Source organism: Chlorocebus sabaeus, chromosome 15 (assembly GCF_047675955.1).
Source record: "Chlorocebus sabaeus isolate Y175 chromosome 15, mChlSab1.0.hap1, whole genome shotgun sequence".
Lineage (NCBI taxonomy): Eukaryota > Metazoa > Chordata > Mammalia > Primates > Cercopithecidae > Chlorocebus > Chlorocebus sabaeus.
Window position 1 is genome coordinate 49,639,385 of NC_132918.1, and position 20,053 is coordinate 49,659,437.

A 20,053-nucleotide genomic window follows, 5' to 3' on the forward strand; every position below is an offset into this window, starting at 1 on the left:
AGACCCTGCAAGGGGCACTTACGGGGCTCGGCTCCTCAGCCGCCGGCGCGTTTCCCCGGGGGTCCATGGTGCTTCCGGACCCGTGAGTCCGGCCGCGGCGCTGCACAGCACCGCCCAGAAAATGGACGCCGGCGGCTCGGCTCTGCCGGCCCGGCCCGCCCCCGGCGCGGGGCAGAGGACGCAGCCCGTCCGGGAGGAGGTCGGCCCGACCCGCAGCCCTGCGGGCCCGGGGCTGGGGGAACCGCGGCGCCAAGGATCAGGCCTCAGGAGGGCGGCGGCGGGACCTACGAGGGCCCCGCAAGGCCCCATGCCTGACCCAGGGGCCAGCCGGGGCCCCCCACCAAGTAGGCAGCGGCCTCAGCCTCCTCTGGGAGGACACAATTCGGAACCTGCCGAAGGTCAACGCAGTTAGGACTCTGGGCCACACAACCTGGTGACTGTCAGAACAAGGCCCCGGGCCGCAGAAGTGTCCGTGAGCTCCTGTTCCAGACTCTGCACACAGGATTCGCAGAGTCCGGTGCTGTTTCAATTGCATCAAATGCTCAGGAATAAGGAGTCACCTGTGTTTTTCCATGGCCGTCAAGAGAGGCCTAGATTGATTTTTCCCAACGTGGCACAGAAACTATTTCACGCGAAAGACCCAGTCCTCTTCTTTAAATGAAGGGCCCTGGCCGCTGGCATCTTTCTTCCAAGATCCAGGGACTGCTCATTGAAAAAGTATTCAGAGAGGGCCTGCCACAAGCTGGCCATGTGGAGCTAATGCACGAATAATGGACAGGTGTTTGTTTTTTAAAAAATCGTCCATGTTCCCTTGTTTTGATAGTAGAGTCTTATTCTTAAATTTTCTTTTAAAAAAATTCAAGGGCACAGCTTAAAAAGATTAAAGTCAATTCTTTGCATAACTTACGTTTTTAGCCAGGAATCTACAGTACTTGCAATTCTGCATCCCAGTTCCTGACCATGTTTTAAGAATGTGATCACTTGATGAATGATCCAATATTAAAATGATCACTCCAATATTAAACATAAAGCCAACAAAACATTTTAAATAATGAGGGAAAAATATATTGACTCCAAGTCAGATTAAAGAATCGTGCTATTTAAAAATAAAAGGAAGAGTTTTGAAGGCCGACAGTTTGGGCAACATGCATACACATGTATATTAGCATTGCCCAACCTCCTCAAAGCCAAGCACCCTTTATTCTTCCTCCATATGCCACATGTTCAGAAAGATCTACTCCACTAAATTGCATTTATTAAGTAATGATTCATCTGCCCACTTAAACGAAAACAAAAACCTGCTATGTTTTTGTATATGCAATTGCCAATCAGAGCTTCCTCAAAACCTGAGCTAAGCTGTTGTTAATAGTGGATTCCAACCTAAAAAACTTGTGGTCTATTAATAATTGCATGTTTGTATGTTTCCACTGAAGCTTTTGGAAACTCTGAAAATTATTCCAAGACCTCCAAGAAAACTGAGGCACACGGTTTAGGAACCAGGGTTGGGAAGTGCTAGTATTTGGTATTGCTGTCTGTGTTTCCCTGTGACTGGAAGGTGGGAGGTGGTAGGGCAAGGCAATTCCACTTTGGATTCAGCCTGCCTGGGTTTAAAGCCCAGCTTTGTTGCTTACAAGGCCACTTTAGGCAAGTTAGCTAAACTCCCTTCGCTTCTTCATCTATAAAATGGGACTAATTTTAATATCAGTGCCTACCTTGTAGGACTTTTTAAGAATTAAATGAAATAATACATGTGAAGCATTTGCAGGAGTACCTGGTATTATGTAAGTGTGCTATGATTGTAGGCTGTTGTGGCTGCCATTAGTACTGGAAGTATTCAGAGTTCTGAGTTCCTACCATCCAAGCAGTGAGAATCATAGCTACTGTGTGTAAAACAACCTTTACACCCTAGAAATTTTCCATGGGTAATCTGCCAGGGTCACATGGTGAGTGACATAAAGGGATTGAAAGTCTGACTCCACATCCACTTTTTTGTATTGTTAACATGTTCCAGGTGGTACCTTGATCAGACTCTGTCAACAGCTTGTTAAGGGTAAAACCGGCTCTGGGTTTCCTAAGAGGCTTAGCAAGTGAATGGGTCTTTACATCCACTTGGGAATTCACCAACAGTGGCATTTCTTTCTTATTAGCGCCAAATGTTTCTCCAGAACTGACTAGATTTCCCCAAATTGTTATTAATAACTAAAATATCACAGCAACAGTTTTAAACAACACAGTCTAAAAATTACATAATCAACTCGTCCTTCAAAATTTTCCATCCTTCCTCATAACCAGTCACAGATTCTCTCTCTTAATCATTCTTCTGAGTGTGGGGAACTATCTGGAAATTTCCAGAAAGGGCCCAAGTTGTCATAATTATTTTCTTTTCTGCAAAAGTTTATCATTTTCAAGACCACTAAACATGATGTGTTTCCTCTATCTTTATACTACTACTCATTTCAATACAATTGCAAAAAAAAAAAAAAAAACCCCCCCAAAAAAACACCCAAGACTTTCAAGATTATCTCTTCTCTTAAATTTCCATGAATTCTTCACCATTCCCACAGTATGGTTCCTGATTCTTTTCCACGGGCCTTTTCTAGAAGGTTTTCCTACCTCATTCATTTAATCGCCACACTGATTTTTGTTATCCTACAACTGCCTGCTTGCACTTTCTGACTAGGACTCTTGGCCAATTTAACACTTACTAATCTCTTCTCTTTAAGGTTTCAATATTATAATATATTAAAAGACTAAAGTATCTTTTTTAAGCCAACTTGCTGTCTTTGTTTCCTACTATTGGTTAGGAATCTGTTAACACATTCCAACTCTCATACTAGCAGCACTCTGTTAATTTAATTCATGGTTTTACTTTTTTTTCCTCTTTCCCTCAACCTGTGTTCTCACCAAATTCTGTAACTCGGCCTCCCCCAGTTTGGCTGCTTATCACTTTCCCTTCAAGCACTTTAAGGAAGTCTCTTTCCAAATCATTTTTTCTCATCTCTACTATGTTCTTGAAAGGCCACTTGTTGTGTGTGATGTGTGTGTTTGGTAGGAAATCTACCAAAGCCCCTGAAGAGGCAATGTTTAGAATAGGGGTGTCAACTTCCCATGCCTGTGGGAGCCAGGCAGATAAATGTGTGAAACTGCTTATGGGAAGTGGCATGAACTTTGGCCTGCAGGAGAATTCAAGTCCCACCTAAATGGGGTTGGGAGGTGGGGAATGGGGATGGTGGCTACTCAACCCTGGACCAATTGTTGCCAGGTGGCAGCACTTCCTAAGGGAGCCTGAATCAGGATTTTTACATAAAATCTATGAAATGTTGACTACTTAAAAAAAAAAAAAAAGGAATATAAATCTGATCAAGTCTGTAGATGTAAACTCCCAATTTACAGGAACTCTCTGAGATAGAGAAACACATAAAACAGCACCAAGGGAGGTAATCACCGATTTTAGATAGGAGGAAACTCTACAAACAGTTTCTTCAAAAAAATTTTTACAGCAATAGCAAGGAAAAAAAGAGAGGAGGGAAACCTATAAATTAAATAAAATTTAATCGTGTCAGTTGCACTGTATGGACTTTATTTGGATTTGAGCCTTGAACAAATAAATTGGTTTTTTAAAAGATGACCTTTCATTTTTGAATGCTATGATGTTCTGCTGTTATTAAAGAATGATTGTTCTTTGTTGGTGTGGTCTAGTACTGTGGTTATTTTTCTTTTTTAGTAATCCACATTTTAAAAGTATATTTTAAAAGTAATATACATTTGTAAAACTTTTTATTTCAAAATACTTCAAACTTATAGAAGTGTTGCAAGAACAGTGCAAAAAAAAAAAAAAAAAGATTCCTGTATACTCTTTACCCAGACCTTCCTGAACCATATGAAAGTTACAGACAACATTCTCTTTTACCCCTAAATAGTTTAGTGTTTCTTTTCGGAGAGAAAACCCTTTTTCTTAGAATATTTAGCTTTTAGAGAATCATACTAAATCATACTAAAATATTTAGAAATTATACGATGTCTGAGATTTGCTTCAAAATAATACAGAAGGAGATTTACATGAAACAAGATTGGCTAGCAGTTGACAACTGTCAAAGAACTAACAAGGAGTTCATTAAACTAGCCTCTACTACATATGTTTAAAGATTTTCATAAAGTTTTAAAAGGTTATGTTAATAAAAGTATTTATTTAAAATGATATAAAATGCTTCTGCTAGGATGTTAAGTAGACAAGCAGATACATAGTTTGTCTACAAATTACTATCTCAACTATTAAAAAATACACCATGCATAGATAAAAGGCTGAAGGGATCCATGCCAAAATGTTCAACACTCCAAATTACCTCATAGTAGGGATATACTACTTTTATAATTTGAAAAAAAAAAAGTAATATCATTTTAAAACCAAGAAACAAAAATACTGGCAACTCATTCAACTAAAAACATTGTTAGAAGTGAAACAAACACACAGGTGGACTGAATCTGGCCAATAGGGCCCCAGTTTACAGGTTTCCAATTAGAAAATGGGCCTGCAAAACCCATTAGGTCCCTCGGGCCACATCTGGCCTGATACCTGTTTTTGTGTAGCCTATAAGCTAAGAATAGTTTATACGTTTTTTACTTATTGGGAAAAAATCAAAAGGAGAATATAAACATAGCTCGTTTTATTGCACTCCACTTTATTGGGTTTGTAGATACTGTGGTGTTTTTTTTTACAGGTTGAAGGTTTCTGGCAACCCTGCGTCAAGCAGGTCTGACTGGTGCCATTTTCCTAATAGCATGTGCTCACTTTGTGTCTCAGTGTCACATTTTAGTAATTCTCACAATATTTCAAACTTTTCCATTATCATTATATGTATTATAGTGATCTGATGTTACTATTGTAATTGCTTTGGGGTGCCATGAACCACGCCTATATAAGATGGTGAACTTTATTGATAAATGTTTATGTTCTGACTGTTCCACTGACTGGCCATTCCCTACCTCTCTTCCTCTCCTTGGGCCTCCATATTTCCTCATCTACAAAAATACTGAAATTAGGCTAATTAACCCTACAATGGCCTCTAAATGTCCAAGTGAAAGGAAGAATTGCACATTTCTCACTTTAAATCAAAAGCCTGAAACAATTAAACTTCATGAGGAAGGTATATTGAAAGTCAAGACAGGTCAAAAGCTAGCCCTCTTGTGCTAAGCATTTAGCCAAGTTGTAAGGAAAAGTTCTTGAAGGAAATTAAAAGTGATACTCCAGTGAACACGGAAATGATAAGAAAGCCTTATTGCTGACATGGAGAAAATTTGAGTGGTCAGGATAGAGGATCAAATGAGCCACAACATTCCCTTTAGCCTAAGCCTAATCCAGAGTGAGGCCCTAACTCTCCTCAATTCTAGGAAGGCTAGGAGAGGTAAGGAAGCTGCAGAAGAAAAATGTGAAGCAAGCAAAGGTTGGTTCATGAAGTTTAAAAAAGAAGCTGTCTCCATAACATAAAAGTGCAAAGTGAAGTAAGTGCTGATGTGGAAGCTACAGCAAGTTATCCAGAAGATCTAGCTAAGACAATTGATGAAGGTGGCTACATTAAACAACAGATTTCCAATGTAGACAAAACAGCCTTCCACTGGAAGAAGATGTCACCTAGGACTTTCATAAATAGAGAGGAGAAATCAGTGCCTGGCTTCAAAACTTCAAAGGACAGGCTGACTCTCTTGTTATGGGCTAATGCAGCTGGTGACTTTAAGTTGAAGCCAGTGCTCATTGACCATTATGAAAATCTTAGGGCCTTTAAGAATGATGCTAAATCTACTCTGCCTGTACTCTATTAATGGAACAACAATGACTAGATAACAGCAGATCTAGTTTAGTGAATATTTTAAGCCCACTGTTGAGACCTACTGCTCAGAAAAAAGATTTCTTTCAAAATATTACTGCTCATTGACAATACACCTGGTCATCCAAGAACTGTGACGGACATGTACAAGGAAATGAAGGTTGTTTTCATGCCTGCTAACACAACATCCATTCTGTAGTCCTGATCAAAGAATAATTTTGACTTTCAAGTCTTATTAAAAATATATTTCATAAGGCTGTAGCTGCAATAGACAGTGATTGCTCTGATGGATCTGGGCAAAGCAAATTGAAAACCTTTGGGAAAGGATTCACCATTCTAGATGCCATTAAGAACATTCATGATTAATGGAAGGAGGTCAAAATATCAACATCACCAGGAGCTTGGAAGAAGTTGGTTCCAACCCTCATGGATGACTTTGAGAGATTCAAGACTTCAGTGGAGGAAGTAACTGCAGATGTGGTGGAAACAGCAAGAGAACTAGAAGTGGAGCCTAAAGATGCGACTGAATTTCTGCAATCTTATTATAAAACTTGATCAGATGAGGAGTTGCTTCTTATGGATGAGCAAAGAAAGTGGTTTCTTGAGGTGGAATCTATTCCAGGTGAAGACACTGTGAACCTTGTTGAAATGACAACAAAGGAGATATAATACTACATAAATTTAGTTGATGAAGCAAGGACAAAGTCTGAGAAGACTGACTCTACTTTTGAAAGAAATTTCTATTGTGGGTCAAATGCTATCAAACAGTGCCACATACTAAAGAGAAATATTTTGTGAGAGTCAATAAATGCAGCACACTTCACTGTTGTTTTATTTTAAGAAATTGCCACCCCAACCTTCAGCAACACAACACTGTTTAGTCAGCAGCCTTCAACATCCAGGCAAGACCCTCCACCTGCAGAAAGATTATGACTTGCTGAAGGCTCAGACATCGGTAGCAAATTTTAGCAACAAACTATTTTTAAACTAAGGTATAAACATTTTTGTAGACATAATGGTATTATACACTTAAAAGACTACAGTATAATGCAAACACAACTTTTACATGCACCGGGAAACTAAAAAGTTTGTGCACCTTGCTTTATTGCAACATTTGCTTTATTGAAGTAGCCTGGAACCGAACCTGTGATATCTGAGGTATGCCTGTATTTCATGATGTGAAAATTATATGAAATGCAGATTTCAGAGTTTATAAGTGAAGTTTTTTTTTTTTTTTTTTTTTTTTTTTTTGAGACGGAGTCTCGCTCTGTCCCCCATGCTGGAGTGCAGTGGCCGGATCTCAGCTCACTGCAAGCTCCGCCTCTCGGGTTTACGCCATTCTCCTGCCTCAGCCTCCCGAGTAGCTGGGACTACAGGCGCCCACCACCTCGCCCGGCTAGTTTTTTGTATTTTTTAGTAGAGACGGGGTTTCACCGTGTTAGCCAAGATGGTCTCGATCTCCTGACCTCGCGATCCGCCCGTCTCGGCCTCCCAAAGTGCTGGGATTACAGGGTTGAGCCACCGCGCCCGGCCAAAGTTTTGAGACACAGTCACAGTCATTCATTTCTGTATCTATGAATGATAGTATATCTATCATTATTACTATACTTAATAGTACATATTGTTGTACTTTGAATTTCATCAATACAAAATTTATGAAAATTTGCTTTGTCAATTGTTATATAAATACCTATGAATTATCTTCAGTTTTGCCTTGACTCACTGTTAAATTAAATGTATAGGAGGCCATTGATTTAGACTGGCTCCTGCACTAAGCCCCAAGAGACCAAACCAAAATGGAGTCACTCACGCTAAAGTTCCACATCACCAAACTGAAATGAAGTTGTTTATCTGACTTGAGAAATTAGGAGAGAGATAATAGGCCAATTTTAGTCAGAATAATAAAGAAGTCCCCTCTGCTTTAATCTTTATAAGGAAAACTACCTGCAGTAACCTGATGTTAACCAATCTGCTTTTTGTATTATGTTATTTCCTTATAACTGCCTAAGCTACCTTATGAAAACCAACTGTTCTGCCATGCCCAACAGAGTACCTTCCTATTTCTTATAGATAGCATGTTGCCTGATTCACGAATTGCTAATAAAAACCAAGTAGATCTTTAAACTCAATTTGTTGAAAATTTGTTTTTTTCATGCCATAAAGCCAAAGTATTTGTTGTCTGACTCTTTACAGAAAAAGTTTGTCAGCCCCTGGTTTAGAACTGGCCTTTCCCTGTGACCTCAAGGCAGCTTTAGTAGAAAGAGCACTGGTCTAGGAGTCACGCATGGTTTCATTCCACCACTTAACTCTCCGAGAGACCTTGAGAAGTCCCATCTTCTCTGGGCCACGGTTACCTCAAAGATAGAGTAAAAAGAGTAAAATCAACAAGGCAACTGAAACTTGTAGTTCAGATTCCCATAAGAGCTTAGCAGGAAGTACAGGGATGACACAGTGCTAAATGCTGGTATGCCAGCCAGGTGTGGTCTCCTGGAGACCAAGCGATTTAAACAATGAGAATATCCTTTGAGGATGGCTCCACAGGCACTCAGACCCGGGGCTGGATAGGCTGGTGAAGGAAGGAAGAGGAAGGCTCTGGGGGTTCCCAAAGCAAAGTAGCATGCCTGCAGTGGGCAACCTGACTTTGGGGAAAATAATTTCCAAAATCTGCAGTGTACAGCAGGTATTTTGGGTAGGTTGTCGGTCTGTGCTTTGTAGAAGACCAAAAGCACCTGATCACACAACATGAATAAAAAGTCTGCTTATTTCATTTAATGTTTAATTCAGACCTAGTACAGGAACAGGGAGGAGGGTGGTAGGGGGTGGTGGGGAGTTGTGGTAAGGGGGCCCTCTGGCATCCTCAGCATGTAGAACAGGAGACTTGGGATAGAAATGGAAAGTTCAGGCTGGGTGCGGTGGCTCACGCCTGTAATCCCAGCACTTTGGGAGGCCGAAGCGTGCAGATCACGAGGTCAAGAGATGGAGATCATCCTGGCCAACACGGTGAAACCCCGTCTCTACTTAAAAAAATACAAAAATTAGCCGGGCGTGGTGGTGCTTGCCTATAGTCCCAGCTACTCAGGAGGCTGAGGCAGGAGAATCGCTTGAACCCAGGAGGCGGAGGTTGCAGTGAGCCGAGATTGTGTCACTGCACTCTAGCCTGGGCGACAAAGCGAGACTCCATTTCAAAAAAAAAAAAAAAAAAAAAGAAAAAAAAAGGAAAGTTTATATGACTCTGCAGTAAATCACCTTTAAGGACATCAATCTCTAAGCACTTCACAATAGGCAACATGGGGCAATTAAGTAGCAAGGCCAACATTATGAGTGAAGCCAGAGAGTACATCATAGCACCCAGTCTATATGCAGTAGGCCTACAACCTGCATTGAGGGTCTCTCCTGAGCCTTCTTTTTCTAGTTGCAATCCCTTCCCACTTTCTCCCTGGTACCTTGCTCCCCCGGCTCCATGGCGCAGCAGAGCGGCATCTCCTTTTGTCCCCCAGCTGCCTCCTGACTGCTTCCTTTGTTCCCTCTTTCTTACCTTCTGCATCCTCACCCTGCCCCGTGCTGCCCTCTCTATCTACAGCCAGCTCCCCATTTTGCTTCCCAGATGACCACCCCATTCTCTTCAGCATTGTTTCCCCAGTACCCTGAGTACTTCAGAGAATCTTTCCATGGTGTAGTTCCTTCCTTTCCCTGCTCCAGGTTCCTCTCTTCCCTTCCTCAGTTCAAGAAGCAAGAGAAAAGGAAAAATAAATAAATTAATTTAAAAAAAAATGACAAGGGCACTGCCCTTCTGGGATTTAACCACACACTCAGCTGGTGGCTTTTGTTTTCTGGCTTCACTGGCTTGTAAGGCCCTCGGGGCAGGGACTCTACGTCATGCTCAGCGCTGGGGAAGGTCGGCAGGATTGTTAGGCCTTAATTAGAGCAAGGCCTCAGACAGGGTGGGAGATTTTAGCAAGCAAGAGGAAAAGAAATTTCAAAATATCCATTTGGCAGCAATGACCACAGAGTAAGGAAGAGGATTGTTTGATTGTAGAAAGCATGTAATAAAAGCCTCCACTGCTTTTCATGAGCACAGAAAGAATATTTACACTGGCATTTTTCAAACCAAACAGCACCAGAAAACAAACTCCCTCCACAGGCCAAACAGAGAGAGTGTAGACACAAGTGCTAGTCTTGAACCCTGAGCAGGAATTGCTGCAGAAGCAAGGAGGACATTAAGGGGGAAAAAAATGCAAAATGAGTTATGAGATCAAAAGAACAATTTTCTGGTCAATGAGACATTTAGGCTAAGGCAGTGGCATGCTGGGATCACCTAACAAAGACAATTGATTTTGCAACTGGTCTCTGATTTACCTGCTGTCCAGAAAACCTTCTGCAGAACAGCCAGCATGGAGACCCCCCACTGTCAGCCAGGGAAGGTAAAAAAGCAAAAGCATCTTGCCTGCATCACAAATTCAAATTTTTGCATTCGAGGGCTTCTCAACTTAACATCTGCTCATGAATGCAAAAGTGGCAGCCGTTATTGAGGTCACCTGGCAATGCAGGCAGACCAGCTTGGAGAAGGGCAGCCAGACATACGGTGGCTTATTAGGAGCCAAGACATCTTGGAAAGGTGGTGAGGTCAAGACACAAAGTCCGAGTGAAGAACTGTCCTTGTCATCAGCTGAAATGCCCCAAACTGAGTGATGGCCTCCAGCGAACAGCATAAAAGGCCATTAAGAGAACAGCACGCCATTTATTTCTTCCTGGAACAGGGAGGATACACAATTGTGCTTGTCCATACAATGCTCTACCCTTGTGTGGGAACCTGGACTGCAGTTTCATAGGGGACCATGTCGTATTTCATTCTGCTTGGCTTATAGCAGTGTCTGGCACATAGCAGATGCTCAAAAAATGCTCCAAGAAGTAAACTGAATTGTTGCAGTCTCCTTCCCCACTAATGGGCAGAGAGCCCCTTTACACCAGTCCCTTTCCCCCACTCTACTGCAAAGTAACTGAACAAGCTTGTCTTCATGTAGTGGAATGTTTCAGGACCTCTCAAAACCAAATGAAGTATAACATGCCAGCCAGGCCACCTCTCCTGCGATAAGCAAAGTCTGCTAAGTAATGAATCAATCTTAGAAGGTGCTTCTGAAATGTTTAGAAGACTCAAAAGAGCCTTACAGTTTCTAACTCGCATAGCAAACTTCTCCCTTTGTTCCCTGACCTTTGTCAACAGACTAACCTGAAAAGCATGAAAGAGTTCTGGTTCTTAAGAAGATTTTTTTAAAGAATGACTTGCTCTAATAGAGAAAAAAAATCTCACTAGTTCTTTAGAAAGCCACCAACAGGCAAAGATGTGTGCAGAGCTGAAGCATTTTAGCAAAACCTGAAAAAAACTTCACTCTGGTGGGAGGCATTTTAGGACTAAGACAATCTACTGGCCAGATGAGATGAGACAGACCCTTCCACCATTTTGCCTTTGAAAAAAATTCAATGACTATCTCAATGTTTGCCATTGGTTTAAATTCTGGAATTCTTATGAAAAATAAAGCAAGAGGCTTCTCAGAAATTTCTTTACTCTGAGAGGTCTTTCTTCTGTGGATTTCTTGGGTTGACACCGAATCTGTGCCAGAATTTCATCACCACCTAGCACTGCAATAGACTGTACCTTCTGAAGCAGTTTCAGCATCGTGATTGGGTCAAAGGCAATGACCCCATGAGTACCAGACTCTGGGAGTTTGAATGGCCAACACCAGTCACAGGGACCCGGGCCATCCTTTTACTGTAGGGGAAGCTTACCTAAATAAGCCTCAGCCCTTGAAGCTGTCAGACCTGGCTCTGAGACAGCAACATTTACACAAAGAAAGGTAAGTTTGAAGGCTGAGCATGAGCGCTCCTCTGCCTGGTAATGCCCCACGTCAGATCTTCACCTGACTAGATTCTTCTCAGCACACAGATCTCCACTTAAATGCCACATCCTCAGAACATTCTGATCAACCATTCTAAAGTGGCTCTCCTCCCTAGAACCACATAACCCTCACTTTTTATTTTTTTTAATTAAAAAATTTTTTTTTTTAGAGAAAAAGTCTTGCTTTTTTGCCCAGGCTGGAGTGCAGTAGTATGATTCTAGCTCACTGCAACCTCGAACTCCTGAGCTCAAGTAATACTCCTACCTCAGCCTCCTGAATAGCTAGGACTACAGGTACACACCAGCCACTATGTCCAGTTAATTTTAAAAATTTTTTGTGGAGATGGGGTCTTGCTATGTTACCCAGGCTGGTCTCAAACTCCTGGTCTCAAGCAATTCTTCTGTCTTGGCTTCCCAAAGTGTTGGGGTTACAGGCATGAGCCACCATGCCTGGACCACTTTCATTTTAAAATTTTTAATTTTCCTCTGTGCACTTGCCTTCTTTATTTACATCTATATTTTTGCTTATTCCCCTCCCCACAAGCACCCTCCCGGCCTCTGGAATATGCCTGGCATATAATAGATGCTTAATAAATGTGTGGACTGTTTATTTACCAAGAGAGCTGTTAAGAACAGCATTTCCTCTAGAACGGAGCTATTAGAATGAACCACATGGTACCAGGAACTCAAAGACTTAGCATGACTTAGTACTAAAAAGAAAGTGCTAGATCTCTTTCTAGATTCTTCTCACATAACAGTGAAGAGGCTCTAAGTCATAGTCTGATTACCAGTCCATCTCTGGGGGATCCATGGAAATGGATGAGGTAGATCAATACCACTCTAGTATTATGGCAAGAGATGCAATCTTGGTATTACAGGATTATAAATATTATAGTATTTTATATTATAAATCATTCCAACAGAAAACCACATATTTGCCCATTTTGTTTTGGTGAGAACAGTGCAATTGTTTGCACAGTCTTCTTGTCGCACCTGCTCTGGCCTGTCCAGTAAAAATACTGGAGCCAAAAAGTGTAAATGGGTTCAGGATAGCTTCTCAAACAATGAGATGGGGTAAATGCCATCCTCTACAGTCATCAAGAAGCATTTTCAGCTACTCTTGGAAATTCAATAATAATTGTAAATGGGTAAGTTTAGGAAAGCTTGGTGCCTTATCAAGATTGCTATGAAATATGAAGGCAAAGTATTCAGGTGAAACACAACGAAGTAATATATAGTAATTATTATTCTATTCACTGATTTATTTATTAGAATGACGATGATACGATACACTTCCCAACAATCTTATTTGGCTTTCTAGATCCTTGAATTGGGTTTAAAATTCTTTTAGGCAAGACTAAGAGCAACATAAGTGAATAATGCCACAAAAAAACCCCATTAAGTATGAAAATCTACAAGATGACGCAACCATGCTTGAGTTACAAACAAAAGAATCGACATTCTACAAAGAAGAAATACACTGTTAAATCTATCATGCATTCATTTTAATGGTAAAACAATTGCATTGCATCCATCTAATCTTGTAATTAAGATTCAAATAGGTGCAAAATGATTACTTTGTACTGGCCTATCAAAACAGAAGACATTGTAGTTATAAGCTTTCTGACTAGCAGTAGTGTTTTAATTATAAATGCCTGGCTCATTATTTGCTCAAGAGTGAATGACAATTAGCTTGATCCTATTGCAACTGTTAATGCTGTTGGTACGAAAAAAATGGGCAATATTGAATCAGGTTTCTGATATTTCCCTTCAGTTTACAATCTTCTGATTGATACTATATTCAAAATATACTTAGTCATTTAAAGTCACAGGCAAGAAGGAAAATGGCTCCCAACAGCCAAAAAAAAAAAAAAAAAGGTGTTGCAGGAAGGGTATTTCATGGCAAGCCTGGAGAACAAAATCAGTATGAGATGAATCACGTTCTAAAATAATTGAACCAGAGAAAGACTCCAAGCAAAATATTTTAGTTGGCCACAAAACAACATGACAACAACCACCACCACCCTTCAGCCCATTAGAAAGGTTCAATTCTACGATAGTGCTATGGAATAGAATATTAGATAAACTGCTAGAATAAAGCAACCATTTACACAGATGGTTTTGAATCTCAATGTTCATCACATCGAAGCAAACCTCGGGGAGGTTTCAGGTTTAGCACCATCTTCCTAACACATCTATAGAGATATTTCCACAAAGGTTCAGGGTGCACTTGTCATTGGAAGCGTAGGCTTGGATTTGGGTCCTTTTCTACCGAGAGCACTGAGGTCACCAATGGAGGGATCAGGGAAGGCAAGAGCACAAGCATTTTCTGATTCTCAGAATTTCTGAAATACCTTTTGTTTCAGTGGCGCTGGTGAACTTGTGATAATGAAACTACACCTCTGTACACAAACCTTGACCTGCATTCTGGAGCATATTGCAAAGAAAACCTTAATTTTGAAAGTGCTGAGCACAAAGGAGGGAGAGAAAAGCTGTCACTGTGCAAGCTTTCTCTATATGTTTAGAAACATGGCTTAATTTTTAAGGCTTGAAGACCGCATTAAAACCATCTGAAACCAGTTCAGATTCTATATGAGAGGAAAAAGAACTGTAAATTTTTCATTAAACATTTGTTTCCTTTTTAAAGACATTCTTTTGCATATCTGTTATTGCATGTTGAAATACGATTTGGTTACCAAGGAAACAGGTTCTGGCCCAGTGTTAAATTTGAAACTAAAATATATTTGAGAAGTTAAGCTCAAAAGAAAGAGCTCATGAAATTATTTTGAAAAGTGCCAGAACCACAGCTATATGGTCTGCAATGAACCATTCTGGGGGCTCGGTTTCATTCAGTGAAGCTCTATTTCTGTTAAGAGGGCCATCTATATTTAATATTTCCCTCTTTGAAAATTGTAACTCCTCATCTCCCCAAATTATATACATAATATAATATATTCTTGTATATTACCTAAAATTAATTTTGGAAGCATATTAGTTTTTATTTTCATCTTTCATATAACACGTTTAAAGACCGCTTCTTAAAATTTAAATATTTTTAATGTTTCTTATTAAGCTTGTTTACGCTCTTTGAAATCATCTCCAGAAACCCATTTATTTTTAGTTTCAAGCTGAAATGGAGCTGAATCATCACTCTTTTCAAAAAATTCTTTTGTTGTCTAATGGCACCACACCTATCATATATATGATTTTTTAAAAAAATAATCTCCCTTTTATGGCAGAATCATTTAGTAAGTTTGTAAAAGCTATACATTTATATACTATCTGAAGAGCAGAGGCTATCCAATTAAAAACCCTCCCCCAAAAGATTACAACTGTCTTATTTAATTTTTGTTTTTTTAAAAGTCATATTCTAATGCATCTAATGTTCTTGCTGCATGGCTAAAAAAAAACTATAAAAACATGCAAATTTCAACCTACCTGTATGCATCACTTAATGCAGTGCTAGCATGACAAGACACTCAGCCATTTTTATGTAAAGCGATGGAGACCAACTGATTTCTCTGTCTTCTTGCTCACAAGTTTTAGATGCAATTGTCACATACACACAAAAATCATACGCAGAACAGCTTGAATGAACTGTGATCACAGAACTGAATTTATCAACAGGAAAACAGGATTGAAAAAAGAAGTTTCTCATCCAAGGTTTCTCTGAGACTGCAACCAAGGAGGTGGTGTGTTGAATTTTTTTCCCCTTCCTCCTCTGAGAGTTCAAAGCTCGGAGATGACCACTGCAAAGGCCACTGTCACATTTGCTGAAAATCAAACCACTGATACCAGCATTGAAAATACAAATTTGAGAACCCAAGTTGCTTGCACATGATGGAGTGCATAAGAGTTAAAAATAGAATCCACCTTGCCTCCTACCTGCATAATAAACATGTAAGTTTCAAGTGTTTAATTTGATATTCACATTAATTAACAATACAACATACATTATTTAAAAGACAGCAAATGCACGAAGAAAGGAGAGACACCATCTGGTAGCAGAGTTTTGTTGTTGTTTTTGTTTTTAGGGTTTGTGGGGGGTTTTGGTTTTGTTAAAAAAAAAAAGGTAAAATCATATTTTGAATGTGATGTAAAGCAAACATCCAGAAGCAAATGAATCGGAAATGAAAGGTGATGTTGAAATATCTAAGGCTGTAATGAGGCAAAAACAAGTCTTCGCTACCAGATGATATGGCATACAGAGCATTTACATACTCACATCTGAAATACTAGGCAACGTGTAATGAATTCTAGACACAGCATGCACACACAGCACAAGCACGACTAATCCTGCCTGCCATCTTAGGCTCGCAGAAGCAAGATACGTACTGCATGCAGCACACGAGCACTGGGGAAGGAGGAGGCAAGGGACAGCTCACCTTAAATGCAGTATCTGATTAATGTTGTAAGTGACATTGCATATCAGCCTCAGAGTCTTGGTTCAACTGGGTAGGAGGGAACAAAGAAAAATGTCATCAACTGGTGATGCAAGATGAGCCCAATCACTAAACACTGTTTAGCAAACTCCAAATTCTGCAACCAGACAGAAGGCATTTCATACACTTAAGCAGAGCTGCTCCACAATGAGTGTGTCCTTCTGCTTCTGAGAATCAAACAATCCTTTTGCTAAGGAAGAAAATAAGCTGGAAAGAACACTCTCATATTCTCTTCTTGAAGAAAGCTCTCAATACAGTATGTATCTGGTCCGGGATGCATTTTATAGATTGTTAATTTTATAGAATTGCTAAGAAAAAACCAAAACTGTTAAGCTTTTGCAAAGTAAAGAATAATTTTGATAAAGGGTATAGCATTTCTAGATTATTTTTCAAAACCCTAAATGGTGCCGGCAGGCTTGTAGAAGAATGCATGATCAGCTGTCTGTATCCGTGCTATAACCTTTAACCACGAGCAGTGTAAATGTATCCTGCTAAATGGATCTGCAGTACAGAGCGGCAGATACCGCCTCAGAATTTTATTAAAATATGAATGGATTTTTTAAAACTTGGAAGCAGAATAAAATCAGAACAGAAAAATAAATTGATGCTGAATTCTTCTGGCTGTATAGCTGACCATCATGAACGATAAAAGCTATCCTTAGGATACTGACCTAAATAATACGAAGACTTACAGCAGCATACTGTATGCGTTCAGAACATAGAAAATGCAAAATGATTTTTCTCCTCCCTCCCCCTCCAAAAGCTAAATTTTAAAGTAACAAGCCATTAATAGGAATACCAAAAGGCTATAGATAGTACATACTGTAAGAGAAGAAATCGTATTGTGCTGAGATGCAATGTTTCTTTGTTTTACTTTGAGGCTTATTTTAGCTACGCTTGCATGATGACATTGACATCAGGAGGTCAGTGCTGACACCGGGTTGATATCCGTTTTATGAGTGAAATGTTTTCCGAAAATTAAATCTCATCTACTCAAACACCAAATTTCATGTCGTCTTCAATACCACCTCCCTACCCCCACTGCTCAAGATTGATGGGATCTAGTTTGGCGGTTTGTAACAAATTGGAATCACCTTCTGCAGATACTCCACTACGTAATGGTGAGGAATTAATTTTTTAAATAAAAAACCTTCAAGAATTCTTATGCACCCCCTTTCATTCCTTCCTATCAACACACACACACACACACACACACACACACTCGAAGCTCGAATTGCAATGAAATGTTTAACATGTGGAACAAAAACTGTTGAAAGAGCTGCTTATTCAGGATTTTAAAGAAATGCCTAATAAGCAAATACGGTTTTGCTACAAAACCAGTGTCACCAGGTCCCCAAAGAGGAAAACAGCATAGCTTGCTAGCAAAATTTCCTCCAGATCCTGCCGGTAGGTAAAAAAACAAAAAAGCATTTTATTTGCCATGCTGTATAAAACAAGAAGTCTTTTATTTTTAAGGAAATAGAACAGATTCTTTTCCACTCTATTTCTTTAGCTACAAAGAAACCATACCCACCCCCACCCGTAGATCCTGGACATAAGCCAACATTTTTATAAAATGCTGAGACTGATTTTGAATATGTAATATTTATAGTTTTCTTCTTCTTATCTCTCCAAAAGTCTTTAATTGCCTATTGCCTCACTGAATATGCTGTTGTTAATTTTAACATGTGCAAAAATGAGTTGATATTTTCTGGGGTTGCTAGTTTTCCAGCACCTCAATCTTCTGTAAGGACTGGCTGAAAATAATCAGGTTAGCAACATATGGAAGTTCCCCAGAATTTTTTTAAAAGAGAAAATATGTTCAAACACCTCAGCTGAGGTACTAGGTTTCACAACTGGATCTTTTGTTTCTAGCTCTCATTCTATCTCCTGCCCCAGAGCATAACTGATTTTTAGCTTAGTGTGTGGAATGTACCCTGCCTTCCTATATCCTATATACTTTAAAGTCTCTGAGTTGAGTTCTCCAGATGGTCGGTCATACCTGAACCATAGCGAGAGTCCTCTTCTCTTTGGAGTACATCTCTCTCTCACAACTACTCCAGAAATAAATGTGGCTCTAACGAAAACAGTAGCTCCTGGTCTCATACCAATAGTGGAACCATCTTCCCCACCCCCACATCACTGCTCTATGAGTTCTGGTTAGCATTGACAGCGTCAGAAAATTAGAATGGAGTGTCCTTAGGCCAATTCCTCCTTTACCATGGGGGTCGAGAATTAGAGGGATGATCACGGTGAGTTATAAGGCACCAATTCAATATACGGTCATCTATGAAGCAGAGTCCTTAGAGTGGGGTGGGAGGAGGTTGACGCAAACACCTAGGCATTGAATGCTCTTCATGTCTGTTGAGATATTCCCCATTAATGACGTTTGAAAGCTAGACATTCATTTAAAAATACTCACAAATTATTATCATGTAGGCTAAATATACACGTTATGGAATCAACTCTGACCACATAGAACTAAGTCGTCTGCCTCCTCTGTCGGGAATAATAAATGACAGTGACAACGACAGTAATCCATATTAGGCTCCCAGGAGATGAGTAAATAGTATTCTATTCCCTTTACAGGGAAAGGTGGTGAATGTGGTCAGGTCCCCTACTGGTACTTGTAAGCCAGATGCCAGGGCAGTTTCCAAACCCCCTATGGGGTTCTCTGTCCACCCTCAGCCTAAAAGCTACGTATTGGTTTATTTTGTGATGTTCCAAGACACTCAATCAGTAAATGTGGTACATTTACCAGACCTGCTCGGGTTAAACAAATACGAACTATAGTTGAAAATATTCAAAGCAATGAGCTTGTTTAGGCAGACATTATCAACTAGTAAATCCTGTTTTATACTTTCAGAAAACCATGATCATGCCTGAATTACTTAAGCTTTGTCATGATTACTAGTGGCAAGGGTATGCATTCACTTATGATTTTAAAAAATTGCGTGCTTCTCATCAGCCTCCTCGGGGCATGTGCACAAACATTAATTTAAAAGGCAAATCCCTTTTCCACAGTGAACATTTTAGCCTGTTTCTGCCACTTTGACGAGTCAAATACGAGGAACCCGAAATAATCTGGCAGGCACAGGCTGGAAAAGGACAGAGCTAGAAGTGAAGGGTGAGCCTTTCACTTTGATTAACGTGCTTACTTGCTCGCGGTCTCGTTGTTCCGCAGGCTGAGCTAATTTTCTTTGCAGTCCTGTGGGTTAAAGTTAAATTGCACGGCTAATGCAATGTACATAATTCAAGTATGAACAAAGCTTGACTCTCTATGTTTTTAAAAAAACATAAAGTCAGGGCACTGAGTCCCAGAGGAATACTTGGTTTATAAACATTTGGATCAGTTTGCATGCTCCTTTATGCTGTTCACCACATTAAACATTACAGCTGGGTTCTTTTTACACCTAATAGAGATAGTCAACATTTGTGGGTACATTGTTGTCAGGTTAGGTTATTCTAATTGAAATAAAAAATAAAAGTGTTTACCAATTACACTTTTGCTTAAATTCTTAGTATTTAAAAAGTTTAAGTTTTTTAATGAGGTTGGTTATTAAATCTGTCTATAGTGTATTTAGTCCTGGAAACAACATGGTGACTTAATTTACCAATGACCAAAAATGCCTTTGGATTTTTGAGAAAGTTCAATGCTACTTTGAACATCTACATCTTGCCTAGAGACCTGGGCAGGAACTTCTGCCTTCCGCATTGATCAGAGCTAAAATGTCTATACTAGCTACCCTTATGGAGAACCTACTACATACTCAATATTTTAGCTACATGTCCAATGTTTATTTCATTCTAACCCAATAATTCTGCAAGCTGAGTATCATCAATTTTAGGTGAGGAACTAATAGAGATTATACACAGTAAATAGCAGACTTAGCGTC

General features: G+C 39.8%; 1 protein-coding gene and 1 long non-coding RNA gene across 16 annotated transcripts in view; one reads left to right on the top strand and one right to left on the bottom strand.

Annotated features, from left to right (window-relative positions):
* The window catches only part of ZBTB38 (zinc finger and BTB domain containing 38), a 161,768-nt gene that overhangs the window by 84,437 nt on the left and 57,278 nt on the right, over positions 1-20,053 (bottom strand). For 8 of the 15 annotated variants that reach the window (XR_012095573.1, XR_005241895.2, XM_038002775.2 and 5 more), the window contains one exon: positions 16,101-16,166. The exons of 2 other annotated variants lie outside the window; for them this stretch is intronic. The gene's annotated coding sequence lies outside the window, so the exon portion shown is untranslated. Of the gene's footprint in view, positions 1-22; positions 3,837-15,153; positions 15,601-16,100; positions 16,167-16,282; positions 17,041-20,053 lie in introns of those variants that run through there. 5 more of the 15 variants (XM_073023555.1, XM_073023553.1, XM_073023554.1 and 2 more) reach the window with 3 other exon arrangements.
* LOC103241569 (uncharacterized) lies at positions 16,306-17,155 on the top strand. The gene is made up of 2 exons (XR_500496.2): positions 16,306-16,413; positions 17,038-17,155. It is a non-coding gene; the product is annotated as an uncharacterized lncRNA (long non-coding RNA).